At 41.1% G+C, this 19,794-nt stretch overlaps 1 protein-coding gene across 2 annotated transcripts in view; it reads left to right on the top strand.

Annotated features, from left to right (window-relative positions):
• The window catches only part of ZBTB7C (zinc finger and BTB domain containing 7C), a 984,162-nt gene that overhangs the window by 744,515 nt on the left and 219,853 nt on the right, over positions 1-19,794 (top strand). The window contains exon 1 of one of the 2 annotated variants that reach the window (XM_069626946.1): positions 7,264-7,327. The exons of the other annotated variant lie outside the window; for it this stretch is intronic. The gene's annotated coding sequence lies outside the window, so the exon portion shown is untranslated. Of the gene's footprint in view, positions 1-7,263; positions 7,328-19,794 lie in introns of those variants that run through there. 2 annotated transcript variants of the gene reach the window in all.

The following is a 19,794-nucleotide window of genomic DNA, read 5'->3' as shown; positions in this document are numbered from 1 at the left end:
ATGTAATTTGAATTAAATGTATTTTTATTAGGACCTTCGACCACACAAAATATAGTAAAATTATGTACGCACTATTTTTGGATTATGAGTAATTCTATTGTTTAATTGCACTGAATTGAGATGCTTGTGTTTTATTTTAAACAGGAGGATCTGAAATGCAGTAACAAAACTAAAGTAGAAAATAGGTTTCATTTCTGCTTTGTCTTGCATATTGAACAGTAAAAGTGCCAATTGCATTTTTACACTTCCAAGGTTCACGATAAATAAAGAGCACAAAGGTCATCAGTCCAGTTGGGGCTTGTTAGACGATTATTAAATTTAATCATCAGACTAGATGGCTTTTTGGCCACCCTGAAATGATCTTCCATCATATACCATGCAGGGCTTGGTACTAAAGGAGATACGCCCTATATATGGTATTCACTAATGAACACATGGCTTCAGCTTTAAAGAGAACATGTCACATGTTTCAGTTACCATCTCATAAAAATGCATTAACTCAAGTGTACTGTGTACAAACATCTGCTTTGAATTGTCAAGGAAAAGGTTTATGGAAAATATGCACACCTGGAGACATTTGGATAGCGATAACACAAAGAGGTATTATTAAGGCAATGTAGCATCACTGCCCTGTGGTACAGAACAACTGAGAGTGCACACCAGAAAACAAATCATTTAACATGATGTATAAAATCTCAGCATTTCTAAATGAGTGGTGCATCACAACACAAGATCTGATTGACAACACATTTTGAGATAAGCACAACCTCTAAGACACTCTTTAAAAAATATTGTTTCACCATTTTATGAATTACTCAATAGTGCTAAAACCCATAACATTGTCAAACAATATCAGAATTGAATCATTTAAAGTCTCTAAATGTTCACCCCTACTCGCAGAATCTGAAAAGATATGATTTATCATTCTGCCACATGGTAATAAATAGTCATGACCAAAAACGAATTTCTCATGCTTTTAAAAAAGCAGTTTTCATCCCAGCTTTTGTAAATCATTTGGATGGACAACTACTCCCAGAGACGTCTTTATGGGAGGGCAAAAGGGGCACGTGGAGGGGGCCCCCACAAGGCTGCCTGATCTAAAGTAAGATTCCATTGTTTACCAGACTTAAAAAGTACACACCAGGAGATTTTTCTGAAGTGCTATTGCCTGTCTGATTTGACAAGTACATTCTGCCTTGATCAATTAATCATGTCATGCTTTCTGTGTTCACTGTGGAATACATAGTTTGTGTGTTCCGTATGGCACAGCTTCTGTGGCATTCTTTCATTCTTGTGGGAATTATGTTGATCATGTGCAATAGCCAAAGTTGAAATCCATATTGATTCATTGAGTGCCACAATGGTTCAGAAGCGCAGTGTGTTAAGCACTCATTGCAGAGATATGCATTCATATGAAGGATTAGAAGAGCACTCCAGCAAGGCTGGCTGAAGCTTTCCGATGTCTGAAGTTTATAAACCTACCTGCATATGTACTTGGTTTTGCAGAATAAGAGGTTCTATTATCAGCAATGTTCCTGCACCAGATAGAGGTTGCTATAAAAACTAACATGCCATTCATATGGTGAAGGTCTAGAAATTGGTTTGTTCAGATGGGGCGTTCTAAAAGCTAGGCAATCCCCTCCAAAGATGAGCATAAACTATTAGTCCAAGAGGTGAATAAAAGACTGTGGAACCAAAGTGTTCATGCTTGTATCCTGGCTTTGCCAGCAGACCATACAGTGATCCTGGTCAAATCATATATCTCTTGCATTACTGTGCCGTCTTCTGTGAGGTTTACCTTCTTGCATGCTGGTGGCATTGTTTAGCTCATTACTTGATCTTTCTTCTTCTGTAGGTCATTTGAGCGGAAGGGATGGTAGAAAGGAGAGAGCGGACCAGATGTTTTAGGCCTTGGGCAAGCATATTTTAAGGTCTGCTCGTTTGACACACAAAAACATTTTGCTTTTTGTATAAAAGTCAAAGGTTTTTTTGCACGTTTATGAATGACAATTTCACAAGCCATTGTTTTGGAAGTATTTCAAGCTTAAAGGATCAAAAGACATACCTAGATTAAATTGGTTAAATCACATTGATTGGTAAATCATTCCCATTTTGCGTAACACCCTTCTGTAATATCTTGGTCTTTAAAAATTGCCAGGTCTGGAAATGTGATTTGTGTACTTCGCAAGTCAGTGGTAAGAGCTGGAAAAGAAAGTGTTCAAATGCAAAAATTTTCAGAGTTGGCACAAAGCTCAGCTTCACCGCTTAAGCAATGTGTGATCCTGAGCATCTCATTTAATCTTGTATTGCCTAACCTCTCAGAATTGTCAGTCCCTAAACCTTTAAAAATCATCAGCCCTTCAGAGTGATTTCCTTCTCAGGGTATGATCTTCATAAAAGCCTCCCTCATGATTTCACTGGCTATAGGGTTGTTTCCACTATAATAGTGAGCATTGATATACTGCACACCACAGGCACTTGTTCTCTTGATCTCTAATGACAACACTATTTGAAAACCATGTCCCACTTCTAATCTCAGTCTGTCTGGATAGAGACACCTTCCTGGTAGCTTCTAATCTGCATTCACTATCCATTCTATGCTATTTGTAGCTTTCTCCTTCCTTACAATTGGTCTACTCTATCCATGCTTGAAGACTTTTGCATTCTCTGAGGCAGCTAAATTGAGTTATCTGCCTATTCTGGCTTACATGCACCTTTTACTTACAGTCCTGCATTAATACTACAGGCTTCATACCTTCCCGGATGATATTGATAAAAAGTATCCTGTTTCTATACTAGAAGATAAGTAACCTCTTCGTAGATTGCTAATGTTGTCCTTCAAATGCTACTTGTTTATTTTATCATTCTGATTAGAGCAAGACTGAAGAGGATAAGGGGATTTAAATGGAGTAAACATGCTTATTTTTAATGCTGTGAGGTGGCATATCTACCTATGGGTTATGCTCACGGTGGGGGAGAGAGAGGGGAGGTACCACCAGATATTCTTTATCACTTAATTCCTTTCGTTTGGTGGAGGGGGCCCCAAAGATGTCCATGCCCAAGGCCCCAAAAATGCTTAAGATGGCCCTGACTACTCCTCTGACAAGGCAGAGGGATTAAAGGGGGATATAATGGGATACACAAAGGACAGATGGAAAGGAAGGAATATGGAGGATGAAGATTAAGAAAGGGAATGAACTGGAGATTGCAGAGCAAGAGGACTGACCCTGGGCACATGGCGGACCAGTGCATGAGACCATTCTAGGGAGAAAAGGAAGACTAGCCTGTGCTTCAGGATTGATTTCCAAATAAGCCACCTGAACTGAGACTTTGCTGTAGGAATGATGTCAGGCTCACTGGGTTCCCTGCTGGCTTTCCAAAATCAGAGGTAATAAATTGTAATTTAATAAGAACACCTACCAATCCCAAACTGTCCAAATTGATCAGGGTAAAATCTGGGTACATAAAAGGACTGGGAAAGCAGGCGATGCCTTTTGAAAACAGGAACATAGGTGTTAATATTCCGATGTTCTGTGTTCCTCATCTATATAAATGATAGGGGGAGATATTGTTCTTCAAAACTCAATTCACTTTGCATTGAAAAACAAAATGCAAATCTCAAGGCATTTTGGCTGACACTTTAAAGTAGAATTGTCTTTGTAGAGTTAAGTATTATTTGCAAATATACTTAGTGGTTATAGCCTGTATTGGGTCATTTAGATCATCGTACAATCTTTACCCACTATTGTGTAAAAGATATCATGCAGATAATACCACCAATGAACACCAAAGTTATAGAGTGGATGCTTATGCAACAAAATTTATTATTTTCATTAATAACCGTGCAAAGTGAAAATCCTCTGAGTTCCCTTGTCTTTCAATACCGAGGCAAAGTCAGGTGTAATGGACAGAAAGGGGTCTTCAAGTAAGTACCTGATACTGGAGAATAGTACATCTCATGCCCAGAAATATAAACAAACTAAAAACATTATAGGCAGGCCCCTTTAAAACTGTGCATGCATCTAAATTGGAAGGAATACATTCATGTTCAAGGGAATGCGCACACACATAGACATATGCAGGGGTCCCAACTTTAAATTTTCACAACAGGGGCAGAAATTCCTACCCCAAGAGGTGTGAGGGAGCCGTACCCATCCCCATGTTGAAACAACCTATTTTAGAGAACATTTTGCAGAAACAAATGGAAAGAAGCATAGGATTTACAGGCAGTTCTAAAGGTATGACATTTCACCAACAGTTGGCTAACTTTCTGAGTTGTCTTTCCCTCAGAATTCTGCTTTTGGATCTCCACATTCCCCTTACTTCTTCTGCATATGCCAAACAGCTATGGCCTGTCCACCCCTCTCTGTCCCCCGTCGCCCTGCAATTTAATGCTCAAGTGGTCCATTGATGAGTCAGCATTCTCACTTTGAAGTGAGCAGCACTTGTTAATTTTGCAAGATGCAAGCTAACACTTCACTGAGCCGCAGCCCAGAAGGAGAGGAGCCAGAAACACTGCTGCACCAAGGGAGATTTAAAAGCAAAAAACACTCAATCAATTTTTCTGTTTTCGTTTTTGGTCTCCCCCACAAATACATGCAGAATATTCACAGTGCAAAATGACACTCCTGTCCCCGTGGTTCAAGATGTATGGGTCAACTGCCGCTTCTATGCCCATGTACGGGGTGGGGCGCCTATGCATATATGTACTGATTGCAAGCAGTACTCTCATATTTAGTCAAAGTCATTTATGCATGTTCAGAGAAAGCCTTGACTAAGTGTTTGAGAACCTATTATATATGTGGATTCAGAACAGGGTAAATAAATCACGGAAAAGCAATTCTGAATTCCAACTTGTAGGAATCTATGCATGCAAGCCGCTGTTAATACACATGACTTACACATAATCTCCATATTTATAACTTCATACTTGTACAGAAGTGTTAAGTGAAAAGAAAGAAAGGTTCTTAATTTAAGTCGTTTTTCTCTGACACCATACTTGCCTTGATGGTGGAGAAAAATAAGTATTTGTAAATGTGATTGATTAATTTATGGTACCATAGTTGTCTTGATATTGGATAAAAGCAAGTGTCAAGTGATCGACTGAGGTCAGTGCTGTGTGCAAAGCCGGCCACTTCCATTTAAAGATTCTCTGCAAGGTGTTACCTTTTTTGCCACTTACGGCCTCTGGTAGTTGCTGCGCTAGTTATGAGTGGCATTGATTATTGCAACGCCTTGTTTCTAACTCAGCTTTTCTTCGCCGGCTGCAGTTCTTGCAAAATCTGGCTGTCCGGATTGCCACTAACACCCCATGTGGATCTCAGACCACGCCAGTGCTTTGATCTCTTAACGGGTTGCCAGTGGCAGAGAGTATTGGGTTGAAGTCCCTCTGCCTGATTCATCGGGCCCAATATCATCAAGGGGATGACTATGTACAAGATAGGTTTGTTCCCTATCTTCCAGGGCACACTCTCTGCTCTGGTAATGCCTGACTGATTACCGTCCCTAGATATCGACTATCCAGGGTGGGTGGTCGGGCATTTTCTATTGCGGCTGTCAAACTATGGCAGGCGGTGCCCCTTGCTCTTCGGTGTACCCAGAAGCACTACGAGTTCAGATGGGCATTGAAAACATTTCTATTTTAGTGATTAGAATAGTGGCTGCAGCTTTGTTCTCAGTATCCTAGTGCCAAGATGCCCCTGGGTATGTGCTGTAAAATTCATATAGCTTAACTTAAAATCACATTGTTCAAATAGAGAAACGCATGCCCGTGTACCTTGTAAAACGCTTCCTGTAAAAGTTCCTCTGTTTCGACATACTGATGAAAAAGCAATAGAAATATATAGATCTAGTATTTGTAGAATATTATGTATATTGAACATTGAGTGAAAACTTGAATGCCTATCAATAGCAAGATTCACATAGGTAGGTAGAATGTCATTGTTTAAATATGTATTTTGGCTACATACAATGTTCTAGTGGTCTCCGAGGTTAAGCTGGAGACCCATTTTGTTGAAACTGTCTTCTTCTTTTCAATACATTTAGATTTTTGACTACCTCATTGTCTGTTCTTTGCCTTGAATTGTGAGTACACGAGGATACAAGGGTGCGGGGGGGGAGTATAGGGGGGTTCTTGTGTATGTCGCTTCACATTTTCCTCATGCTCCCATGCCCATCAACCTCCCAGTCTCACGAAAACACAGGTTTGGGCTTCAGAATTGTTGATACTTCAGGCAGGTGGAAGAGGGGAAGGCTGGCAGCAGAGAGAGTGTGCCAGGCTCTACACACCCTTCTCTCCTCCAGGCCTTTTGCGGCTTTGTCCCATCCTGTTACCCACTCCCTGGCTTTTCCACCAAGCTGGGATGGGCTTGCTAGTTCTTTATTATCGTTACGCCTCTTTAGTTTATTTTGATCACACAGCAAAGCTCACAAAAAAGTGTTTACACGAAAGGGGTTGGGTGGGGTCACAACTAAGAAGGAGAATGTTAGGGTTCTCAACTCCCCCCTGCAGACAATCTACCTCTATTGGTGTGTATGATGCTTATTATTAGGTGGTATTTAACAAACGAGTGATATTTAAAATGCTACATATTTTTACCGGAGCCGCCATTCGTAGAAATACTCCACAGCCTGTGTATATCCGGTGCGACTGAAGTTTATGTGAGCACGGTTCTCCCGCTGGAATCCTATGGCAAGTAGAATACACAGCTTTGAGCGGCCTACAGTCCTTACCCGGAGCCTGTCTGTACGTGCTGTTCCCGCCACAGTAAGCCTGCTCAAACACTGCGAGCGTTTCTGTTTGCACTGCTGTGTGTTGTACAGTCCGTGCCCCACACCCAACCCTTGGAATAAAGCTATCTCCCACCTGCCCCTCCCCGCCATGACTCAGTGCTGTGAGCGAGCGCTCAGCCTGCTTCTGCGAAACATCTGTTCTTCATTGAGAGCACAAGTGCAACGCTATTCCTGTTGCTCTCGGATCTATTTTAAAAGTACAGAAAAATCACAGAATATCACCTGTGGTTCTGCAGTGGCCGACAAAGGATTTTGGAGTTCGTTTTTTCCCTAAAAAAACACACACACACAAAACGCTACGGCAGCGAAAGCTCAACCAGGCTTGCAGCGAGTCCAAACCCCTCCACTCCTAGTGAGTAATCGCTAGTCCAAATCCGGCCAAGAGAACTGGGCACGGCCTCCATAAAGTATTCTGTCAGGAAGTGAACCCGCCCACTGTGCGCAATTAAAGGAGCCGTGTCCTGTTACTAGCCCTTCCTCAGCACAGGACCGGAATCGGCTTCGCAAGTTCAAGCCTCCCGTTGGCATTCGGCAGGTGAGCAAAATGGCAGAAATGCGTTCTAATATTCTAATGTGGCTTTACACACGTGCACTCATTCACTGCTGCTCATGTTTCAAATTAATATATACTGTACAGGGAATTTCATGCATTCATTAGTCAAAACAAGGGGGTTCACTTTGCAGTTATTGTCTATTAATATAATCAGTCTACTTTGCAGGGTATATATGTAGCCCACACCTGAAAGTGTTCAATGGGGTACTGCACGTTGCACAGGGAGAAATAACTAGAACATTACATGTTAGTATGATTCGGGATTAGGAAGGGGAGCGAAAGAGTTGAGCAGGCAGGTACTAGAGTGAGGCTCGAGAGAGGTAGTATTGTTCACATAGTTGTGTTGGAGCAGGCCCATCGGTCTTAGGCATTCTGATAAAGATGTTATGGGAAGCTTTTCTGAAATGCAGCGACGGATAGGGTAGGTTTGACATGGCTGGCCTTTTACCTGAAAGCCTCGTGGCATACACTGAGAAAGATTGTGTTTTTCTGAAATTTCGAAAATCAAGTCTTATGAAGGGATGACTTCTAGTGTTGCAGTGGTGAAGGCAGGTGGAACGTTGCTCTTCCGGGTATTCTGCAAACTAAGCAATGTAGGCCTGGTGAGTGGTCAACAGGGCTTTTAAATGATACAGCACAGCAGATGGAGCCTGTATAGAGTGGCTAAGGTTTAGGGGTATTATGAAGTGTCCATAGACCTCTGATGAGAGATGCCATGGCACAAATAACTCCTTTGATGTGGTCTGGGATGAATCCAGATTGCATGTGAGCAGCTCTGAGTCGCTGTTCAACTGTGACTCGTACCGTGGTTTTGGAGACATAGGGTCTGGCCTTTAGGAACAGGGTTCGTTGAAACCAAGATTTATGGGTGATGGCACTGTCACTATAAAAGGGGAATCAGAGGGATTCTTTGAATACTGACAGTTTGTCAGTGAATCTTTGAACTTATCACTCATTTATGATGGTGAGTGATAAGTGTGATTCCGAGTGACATCATAGACAACTCATGCTTCACTCTTGCCAATATACGATGCCAATCAGAACCCCTCATAGGTACCCATCTACAATGTGTTATGATCACATTGTGTGATATTGCAAGTGTGAGCATTGAAAATATTTAGTTCAGTCTTGCAACTTTCAAACTTTTGGTTTGGACGCTGACATATCAGTATAGCTGCTGGGTCGGCCATTTTGATCTGTATGTCTTAGTCCCTCTACAGTGTCTAATATGGTCTGATTTGATAGCAGTTCACATTTCACCAAGTTACGTTTATATCGTATAAGGTCTGAAAAGCTCTGTATTGTAGATACTAATGTGTCCTCTGTTTCTGGTTCTCATAGTTGTTGGTTGTCATCTGCATGCAACATTTTTATTTCTAATGCTCATTTGTGACAGCTATGATGTTGCACTTACTCTCTATGTCTGATAACATTTCCAGGGATAGTACGAATAATTAGGCAGATAATGCATCTAATTTGAATCAAATGCTTTGACTTCTTGTCAGGGGGTTACTGCATTTTCTCTGCTAGGTACATTTATTTCCTTTTTATGGTTCTGTAGTGTGAACAGAGAGGGATCGGGTGGCCTCATTACTAATAACAAACGCCTCTACAATGAACACCAGCTCTTGGATTTTGACATAATAATTTCGCTCTGCAGGCGCATGTTAGATGTCCGCACGCACACCGAGGGTCGGCATGGGCATAAAATTGGCTCGGGCACCCATGAATGAGTGGCCCAGAGTCGAAATGGCAATTCCTTGCTTTTCCGACAAACTACTTGGGTAGTACCAAAGGGTGTGCTTTTTGGCAAAATATTTTGAAAATTATGTATTTTAAAGAATATTTGTTCAGTAACAAAGAGAAGCAAATCATCGTACTGGCCCACTTTGGCCAAAAGGTGGCCCATCTTGACTAAAAACACGGGCCCACGGTAGGCGATTGGCCCTACACTTCGGGCACTGCCCTATTGACCTATAAGACGCTCATTCTTGCTGCATTTCTTGTGTCCAGGGATATGTCCACTTCAGTGTCTGGGCCTTGCTGGACTTGCCCCAGTAGATGAGCCAGAGCTCTCTTCTGGGAATGAAGCTTGCTTGAGATTCAGGGGGTCTTTGGTAAAATTTTAATACAAACACTTGCCAGACCCTGTGGCCTGTATCATCATGCCCTTATGATATTCTGACTGTACACTGTAGGGGATACGTGACTGTTTCTCGAATGAATTTGTCATGTAGAATCATTTTCTCATCTGCTTTCTTATACATGCTCTGCACATTTTGTAAAAAGTGATTGACAACCAGTGTAACCGATGCCTTTGCTTTGATTTAATTTGTGTAGCCACCTCCTCTAATTCAGCTCCACCTAATATGGATGTATTTAATCCACCAAAGGAAGCTTCTTTTTCTGCAGTATTATTGCTTTGTGGGTGGCACAAATCAGTGAAGAATTCCATGAATTCCACACGTTTAATCATATGATTTCCAATTCCTCCTATAATCATTTATGCTTAATCCGCTGCAATATGCGGCCCGCCGGATGCTTTGGACTAATACTCCCATGATCCTTTTCTATTGACATTGCTAGCTAGGGCTGATGGGAATTGATTTGATGTCCAAAATATCTGAATGGCCACATAATGAGTGACCATGGCCTAGTGCTTTTTTCTCCTGCAATTATGTCACCAGCTCAGCTGTCCATGTTCACTTTAATTCTTAATATGTCTTCTGTATTCTACTTAGTTCAGAATTTCTTGTTTCATTAACAATTTCTTTCTTGGAGTGCTGTCCTGGAAATGTGTTTGATTCAGTTTCCTCTGTCATTAGCTTTTCTCCTCTGTTCTTTTGGCTGCCTTCATCATCATGCACCCTCTTAAGTATGCACTGCCTGATAGCCAGAAGGTACTTTTTTTGCCTGCTGATGCCTGGCTTCATTCCGGCCAATCAGTCATGTGCATCCTCAGGTTAGTTTTACCTAATGCTTCAAGATGCTAGTGTTGAAGGGCTGTCTCTTCTTAATCTAATTTACATAATTACTGGTCCAGGTTCACTATAACTATCACCCCGCTTTGGGGGGCTTGCATGTCCGATAACAGCCCACAGTCTGAGCCTAGGCAGGCCTGAGCGATGTACGCTCCCCCGACAAGGGGCTAAATAATATTCTCACCCACGGGCTTCAATCGGGGTGTGTGTGGTTTTATTTTATTTTATCATGGGGGACAGCTTACACGCCTATTGCACAAGCCCAATCTCCCATGAAAGATTTAAAAAACAAGATGGCCCAGCCGTAGTAAATTGAAAAGGGACTTAGAACTTTATTCCGAGAACTGCGTCAACTTTTGATTTGGAGGGAAAGGTGGGATGTTGACATTTATAATTTCATACTGTAGATTGTGCGAATTAAAGTTTATGAAAATCAATGGCAACTTTTATTTGCAAAGCAAAGTATATTTCTGTACTTATTGTCTAGAATAGTCTCTTACATTTGTTTTTCCCTGTGTGGATGTTTGTGTGAATTTAAATGCAAACATTAGTGAGATAATAGCGGGCAGGTTGCATTTTCCTTTCTGTAGACAAGCTGCCTCTTTTTATTTAATATAATGGGGTAACATCCCAGCACTGGAAGCTACGGGACCACCTTTAATGACTTAATGTATTATTTTAAATAAAACAAAACATTACAATTAAAGCATCCTCTTTCTTCTCCCATATTGAGAGGTGTGATTGTTGCATTTAGAGGGGTGTAATAAAGTAGAATAATTCTCCCATAAATAGAAACCATAATAGATGTCTTCCATGAATAGATGTAGTTACAGGATATTTCTTCATTCTTTGTTTATGTTTATTAGTATCTTATATTCAAACAAGATGTCAGGGTTAGCAGCATTTCCAATTATTTCTTTGTTATTTGCCTGTTTTGTCCCTCATTGCCTCCTGCTGCCTGACTTCAATATGAACCCCAGAGTTGTTTGAGCCATTGGGGCGGCTTTTATGGATGGGTAGTGGCTAAAAGGTTTACTCAGCCTGATATTACCACTAAACCAGCAGTGATCCAAACGTAAAGGTGAAACATGGACAGCCCAATAGGAATACCTCCTTCTCATCATTCGGGTAATGTGGGCCGAGGACAGGCTATACTCTTCAGGAGGGGTGTGAACTGACACAGATGCAACACAAGCAACAATAGTATGGTTTGTCCAAAATAAAAGAATTTCCAACCAAGGTTATATTAATAGGATTTTTAATTCAACTAACAAAAGTGCACACAACTACTAACACACTAAATACCCACACCTGTAAAGGAATCGCAGAGAATGCAGACTTTGAGAGCAAAAGGGGCACTCTAGGTGAAGACAGAGGTGCAGCAAATGGCAACATTGCTTGAAGATGTTGTTAAAATGCAAATAGCAATCAATCTCTTGTGCCCTTTAAGGTGGGCTAGCGTAACAGGATCAATGCAAAGAACCTTATCACTTGTCTTGGGTGCCTGGCAGTGTCGACGAGCCAGGCTTCTTGGTTATTTTCTGCAGTCAGGCCGCTGTAGAGACGGTTGACACGCACCATTCCTTGAAGGTGTCTTTGAAGCACCACATCCCAGAGGACCTCCTGGGGTAGTTTCCTGTGCCCTGAAGGAAGGTGGTGGCCTTCCTTGTGAATAAAATAGAAGCTTCATCGGCAGGTACCGACATGGTTGTTGGGGATACACTCACACAAAAAGAGCTAAGACACCCCTATCCCTGCCACGAATGAGTCATCTCCACAAGCTGGCAGTAATGAGACATCTAAATGTGTGCAGCTTTATAATTGAGTAATATCAGTAGTCACCATGTCATAACAAGCCATGGATATAGTTAGATATTAGCGTGTGACCAGATTGCTGGGGTACACAATTATAAGAATTTGACAAAGAGGTGCAGATGGTTAAAATGCTACCTCTGACTGTTGGAACTTTGTATTCCAGCAGCAGTGGCAAGGAATGAAAATGTGACCTTTGAATCTGCCTGCTCCCATGGCAGGGCAGGCAGCAGGGAGGTCAGGAGACAGCAGCATCAAAGGTACGTGGGTGCACTATGATTTTGGCATAGAGCATTAGAAGGTCTCACGTTCAGAAACAAAGTCACAGGTGTCATTGTATTGCTAAAAATCAAAAGGGTTCAGGCTATTCCACCCTCAACACATGACATTCTCATCATCATCATTAGGCTTTTATTCGACTTCCATCATTTGCCAATAAATACATAAAACTCATAAAATCATTTGACAATATAAAATGTGGCAACATTTTGCATGGTAAACAGTACTACAATACTACCGTGATTTTGGCACAAAAAAATAAAAAGAACCTGATCTTTACAAATATTCCGAAAGGAGCTGTTGAACAATTCTCAATGGTACAGCTCTATCATATACAGGGTCTCCAGAAAACATTATTTAAACAAGTAATGAAGCAGACCCCAATGGTTAGCCCCTAGGATATTAGAAATGTGCAAATAGCGAAACAGCCTAAGTGCAACTTTGTGCTGAATTGAATGACCCAATAAATGTGCAAATTGGCATACAGTCCAAACACAACGACCACTGCAAAGGTACTCTATGTGCAAGAGACACGTGGGGGCTATCTGAGCATGGGAATATACACAGACTCAGAAAGATCCCTTTGATGACACTCAGCAATGTGTGCACCATGCAAGGTGACCTGGGCCACAGAACATATATTGGCCTTCGTTAGTGCAAATATAGATAAGACCAAATTAATAGTGCACATGTGTAAAAATGGGTACGTACAATATCGTGGGAGGCTCTGGGATTAGTTCCCTCTTTCCTTACTCTTCAGGGATCTAGATATTATACACCACGCCTGATGGATGGAGCTAGCTATACAATATACAATGTCCAGGTCGTTAGATCGATTGAACTAAAGAAACGCTTCATGTACACGTCGTACACTGTGCGCATAAGGACCATTTTCATCGGGCCACTGGGAAGCCCTGGCAGGAAAACAAGAAGTGGCTAAGTGACTCCCTGGCTCAGCCACACACGAAGAATAGGTTATTTCAACAAATATAGTTTAAAACAAAAAAAAATATTGTAACATAGTTTATTGCAAACTTTTATTACAAACAAAACAAATCCTCTCAATTCATTTCATGTTTTCCAATATCTCTGAATCCCATCAATCACCTGCACAACTAATTATTTCTTACTTATTACTAGTCGTGATTTCTTTTTAGTTTAGCCCATGATTGTATCTAAAAAGTTTATCACGGAACATGTTAGATACACAGAGCTCCCACTTAATATGGGCAGCACCAATCATCCATATTTCTATTTATAGGTGCAAATTTGCCGAGATTGCAGAGTTCTCGAGTCTCTAAGTTTGGGACATTCAGCTATTAGGTGTCTTATTGTTTCTGTTTCAATCAGACAGTATCTACATATGTTATCCTTTGTTTCGTGATTGTGTCTCATCAGCAGCATTTCCGTGGTTTTGATGGCATTCAGTCGTAGGCGCAGAAAGCTGTCGCGATGATAACGTGAGGGAAATTGTGACAGATATCTCTGCATTTTGTTCAGTTTGTTCTGTGTTGGCCCGAGTTTGGGAGGTGTTGGTAGTCCTTCAAGCCTAGCAAAGTTTTGAATCCACGCCCATTCTTTCAGTTTTCTTTTTGCTATTTGGGGTTGCTCCATCAGCATATCATTGTTTATATCGGCAGCTAGGAGAATCACATTTTGTGTTTGTACCCATTGTAGCAAAGTTCCCACATATGGTTGTTTGTTTTCTATTGCGAATATTTCATACGTCGGTTCTGGATTTGGAATTATCATCTTTTTAAGGAGAGACAGCGACTTCCAGATCACATTTACGTACAGTTCATCTAGTGCGAGTTCATGTCTGATGACAGTAATGGATATATATTTTGGTAGTTTTAACACTCGCTTCCAAAATAGCCCTTCCAATTTCGCCCAAATTCTATAATCCAAATTCCATCCTGCTTCAGAGCCAAAAGTATTTTCGTGTATTACTTTTTGCAGATAAAATGTTCGTATTGGTATTAGGGAGAATTTTCCATATAGGTTATGGATTTGTGCCCCTTGTAAGACCAAAGTTTTAGTTCGTCACACACTTTATCTTGCACCCAGCTCCATTCCCGTATTGATTTGCTGACCATAACCCCCATAACGCTAATTTCAGCAATCTCTTCAATGGTCGAATTTTCAATTTTCCAACAAAATCTTTTATTTTTTGATCCTTTTTGTAATCCAATTTTCATGATTTTTGTTTTAGTAACATTTATTTTTAGCTCATTGTGATTCATGTAGTGTTGGAGCTTCGTCAACAATCGTTGTAGCCCTATTTGTGTAATGTCTGCCAAAACTAAATCGTCGGCATAGGTTATGCAGTTGATCTGGTGGCCATTTATCTTTGGGGGAAAACATTTTACATCACTCAAGGACTCGGGCACGTCGGCAATAAACAGTTTAATGAGACATGCGGCGATCGATCTGCCCTGTTTCACTCCGTTTTGCGTCCTCATCTCTTCTGATAGCTGACCCTTTTTGTTTATTTTTATTCGAATTGTAGTTGTTGTGTGTTGGGCTTTTATTGGTTGTAAAAGGCTTTCTGGACAGTCCCAATTTTTTAAATTTTTGCCACAACATTTCCCGGTTGATTGTATCAAATGCTTGGTGCATATCAACGAACGCTAGGAAGAGATTTTACCTTTTTTTCCAACACGTCCAATTTTAGCATATTTACCTGTGTCAGGTTAATTTCAGTCCCGACACCCTTAGTAAACCCAGTTTGGCGGCAATCAGTAATTTCCTTCTTAGTAGCCCAGGTTGTTAGTTTCTGCTGAAGAAAATTTGCAAATATCTTACCGATTGTATCAAGTAGGGCAATGGGGCGATAGTTGGCAGGATCAGCCCGATTGCCCTTTTTGAAAATTGGGACTATTATGGCCGTTGTCCATGATAGTGGTATTTTTCTCTGCTCTGCAATTTTTGCAAATAGTTTTTCAATGAAATTTGACCATTCATGTTTATTTTTCTTCAACATCACGTTAGTGATGCCGTCTGGCCCAGCCGCGTGCAACATTTTCAGTTTTGCAATTATGATGCTAATGTCTTTGGCTGTTTCAGTGCAGTCCCATCCAGCCACCACTTCCTCATGTGCTAGAGGTGCTGTTAAAGTAATCTGTGGTAACACTTTGTTATAATGTTTCTTCCACTCGCTTTCAGCTACTCCACTAGCCATTCTCTCTGCTTGATTGTTAGTGCAGTTATTCAGGGTGCGCAGATCTCTCTGCAATTGTTTGATTTTATTAATCCCAACATTGACTCGCCTCACTCTTGATCGCGCAGAAATGGCTTTGACCCAATTACGGTATTTTTGCTTCCGTTTTTTAATCATTGCAAGGGCACCAGTCCCTCCTTGCAATTTTAAATTGCGTTTTTCTTTATAGGCCTTCTTTTTTTTCTTCCTTTACTTTCTTGCTCCATTCATGAGTATGTGCTTTAGTTGTTTGTTTTTGCCATAACGATCTCTCTTTTTGGATGGAAGCAATTGAAGATAATTTACTGTCATTCTGTCAGCCTTGTCCAAATTTTGGAATTTGCTGGTCATCGTGGTTATTTGATTATTGGTTATTCTGAGCCTGTTTTGCCCACTTCTGCCTACCCTTCCCACCTAATGGCACACCTTGATCCAAAACTGATCTATGTTCTACATAACCTGGATTTTAGCCCACACACGTTTGAATTGCTGTAAGAAACTTATAGTGGTATATCACCTTTACAAATGTAGGACCACACCTACCAGAATGCAAAGTGATAGGAGCTGAAAAGCAAGACTGCTGACACCTGAGAAAGGGACCACCGAAAATCTCTTTAAACTTCGACTAAAACATACCCTCCAAAAGAGCCTGCCTTAGTTACTTTTTGTGTCACAGTCATGCAAATTGTTACTTCAAAAGAGCCTTCATTAGGTATTTTATGTCCCAGTCATGCAGCTTGTTCTTTTGCCTGATGAAATCAAATCTGCAGTTCAACCTCGCGGATATATTTTTCGCCCATCAAAGAAATAGTCCTCTTAGAATTGAGACAGGCAGCTTTGAAAGGTTGATGTTGTCTATTCTGTTTTTTTTGCTTGAATGTTGGTAAATATTGGCCCTACAACTTGGGGCCATGTGGGCTTTAGGGTGTGAGGTGCAGATACACAGGCCTCTAAACACATGGTAATAGAATGATAACAAATGTGGCTTGCAGGAGACCCTGCTTGGTGTCCTCAACTCCGCAAACTTTCATTCAACTGGGACACCAACCCACCTTCCTTCTCTGAACACGGGAGGGTTTGATCCTCTCTCTAAAACCTGCAGGTGCTCCACCACTTCCATGTGCACTCAATGTACACCCAGACTATTGAGTCACTGTTAGAAAAAACAAATCATCTTCTGATTATGCATGCTATGCTTTTAACTCATGTTTTAAGCTTTTTATTGCATTTCACAACGCGTACTGTTGCAGGAAAATAAAATATCATGAATCACACTACACTGAAATGAGTGCTTGGCAAGTGGAAAAGTGCATGTCTTTTGAATGTACGTTCAATCAGGACTGCAGGTATCTGCGGAGGGAATTCAAAAGGGGCGTGGGCAGAAAACAAAAGCAAGCCTGGAAATGGGTGCTCCCTCCAGAGCCACTATCCAGTGATTAGAAAAGATCGGCCTATTGTTATTTTCTCGGTTTGGGCTTGTTTGACCATATGGAAATTGCCCGCTGCAATTTGACCAATAGCAAATTGCATGCAAAACTGATCCAATCGCATTGTACGTTTTACGCGGCTTATGAATGTAGCAGCGTACCGTGAGGTTTGTTGTATAAACACACTTTCCCATTCCACATACAAAAGGTTCTTACTGTGAATCTACGATGTAAGTACACTGTATGCTATCAATAATAACAGAAAATCAGGGTGAAAGATCACACACGCATTTCATATTTCACTCTTCTATAGCTTCATCAAAGTTTCTCAGATAGTATACAAAACCAGAGTGTTTTGACCTACAAGTGTTTTAATTTACATATATTTGTTACATGTGAGGGGAACACAGTTGCCCGAGACACACTTATTGGGCATTTATTTGTATATCATACAGGTGAGTACAATCCAGTCTACTTGACTGGATCAAGGTTAATAAATAACATGTTTTGTCTTCATTGATTGACATATTGTGTATTACAAATACAATGTGAACATTGAACAGAACAGAATTCAAAGAACAACAAAAACGTATTTCAGTGCATAAAATCAAACACTGGATTGGTAATGAAGTCATCGACACTAATGTGTTTTGGCCCAGAGATAAGCTATGGAATGGAGCTTATGTGGAAAGGCCTTCATCAGGACGTTTGGTGGACAATGTCCTGGAGAGCCTTGGCCAGGGGATTGACTGAAGCTAAAGGAACGCGGCCTTTAGCTTCAGTCACTCCCGCGGCAAAGGCTCTCCAGTGCGCTCACAACTACGTGACTCAGCAGCACCAGCGCAGAGACATCTAACCACTACGGCGGAACCGTTTGAACCGAACCATAGTATAACCACGTCCCATGAGGACGACACAGGTTCCAGAGGCAGCTTTTTCCTTCTAACGGCTACCATCCCTTTGCAGTGATTCGCACACCGCTACCAATCCACACCATAGTGTTCCACTTGACATTTACCATAGTACTGTTTACTCCTATGATAGAGAAACCAGGACTCGGCGACACCGTCCACCAAACGCCTGATGAAGGCCTTTCCACATAAGCTCCATTCCATAGCTTTTCTCTGGCCCGAAACATATTAGTGTCGATGACTTCATTACCAATCCAGAGTTTGATTTTATGCACTGAAATATGTTTTTGTTGTTCTTTGAATTCTGTTCTGTTCAATGTTCATATTGTATTTGTAATACACAATATGTCAACCAATGAAGACAAAGCATGTTATTTGTTCACCTTAATTCAGTCAAGTTGACTGCATTGTACTCACCTGTACGATATGCAAAAAAATGCCCAATAAGTGTGTCTCGGGCAACTGTGTTCTCTCCACATGTGACAAATATATGTAAATTAAAACACTTGTAGGTTAAAACACTTCTGGTGTTGTATACTATCTGAGAAACCTTGATGAAGCTATAGAAGAATGAAATATGAATTGTGTGTGTGAACTTTCACCTTGATTTTTTGTTATTATTGCCCACCTGGGTTTATCAGGGCTTAACCAGTTGCCCTTATATATTATACCAGTACACTGTAAGCTGCCAGAATTGTATGCGATCGTGAAGGCTAAAGGTAAACTTGCATCACTTCGAGTTCCGAAATAAGGAAGTAGTTACGGCGTTAGAAGAACGGCTGTAAAGAATGAAATTCTCGCTATATATTGAAGGAAAACAAACGTTTGTTCATAAACAGCATCAAAGTGATTTGTGAGGAGAAAGAGATCGCTTTTGGATGAGTGATATTGAGTGTTTTGAGTAGGATCCAGTGAACGTATTTTTGCACAGAAAAAACTTTCCCTCAACCTAATCCATACCCTTCCCCACCCCTGTGTGAAAAATAAAAAATGAGCAATAATACAATTAAGTCATTTTGGTCTAAAATGCGGGGGGGGGGAGACCCCCCACATTCCTCCTCAATTTCCCTCAACCTAATCCATACCCTTACCCACCCTATACAGTAAAGCTTAAAAAGGTCAATTTGGCCCAAATAGAAAAAAGGTCAATTTGGACCGCTCAAAAAATGTCAATTTGATATTTAGGTCAAATAGGCTAATACCATTTTCTCTGGGCTGCTCTTCAGACTTTTCCTTTGATAGGATGTTCCCAATGAATGTTCACTGGACTGCGGGAGAAATTGATAAACTCCCAAACTAGGAAGGGTTGACCTAAGAATGGCGGAGCAAGCAGGCTCAGACTGGCCTATAGGGCAATAGGGCAATGCCCCAACCAAAAACGAAAGTGTGGACCCGTTTTTTTGGTCAAAGTGGGCCACTTCTTTTGCCCATGTGGGCCAGTTTAATGAGTTACTTTACTATGCGGTGAGTAGTTTTGACCAGTGTTGCTGAATAAATATTCTTTAAATTCAAAAATGTGCATGACATTTTATCAAAAAACTCCCGCTTTGGTACTATTTAAACAGTCAGTCACAAAAGCAATGACTTGCCATTTACAACTTTCGGCCACTTTTTTACTGCTGCCCGAGACAATAGTATGCCCCAGTGCGACCCTGAGACCAAGACCCATTGCTTGTGGACAATGAAATGGGAAACAGGCTGCAGGAGTCAGGGGCGCCATTTGCACGCCGAGCTTGTTGAGAATGGCACAATACTGCAAGCACCATTAGACTGAGACGTCTTTGCAATTTGGAACATTCACAAGTCTTTCAGTAAGAGGGGCTACTGTAATACGGTAGTA

Source organism: Ambystoma mexicanum, chromosome 6p, assembly GCF_040938575.1.
Source record: "Ambystoma mexicanum isolate Mex_15411 chromosome 6p, UKY_AmexF1_1, whole genome shotgun sequence".
Lineage (NCBI taxonomy): Eukaryota > Metazoa > Chordata > Amphibia > Caudata > Ambystomatidae > Ambystoma > Ambystoma mexicanum.
The sequence above is the reverse complement of the archived record's forward strand: the minus strand, read 5'-3'. Positions and strand labels throughout refer to the sequence as shown.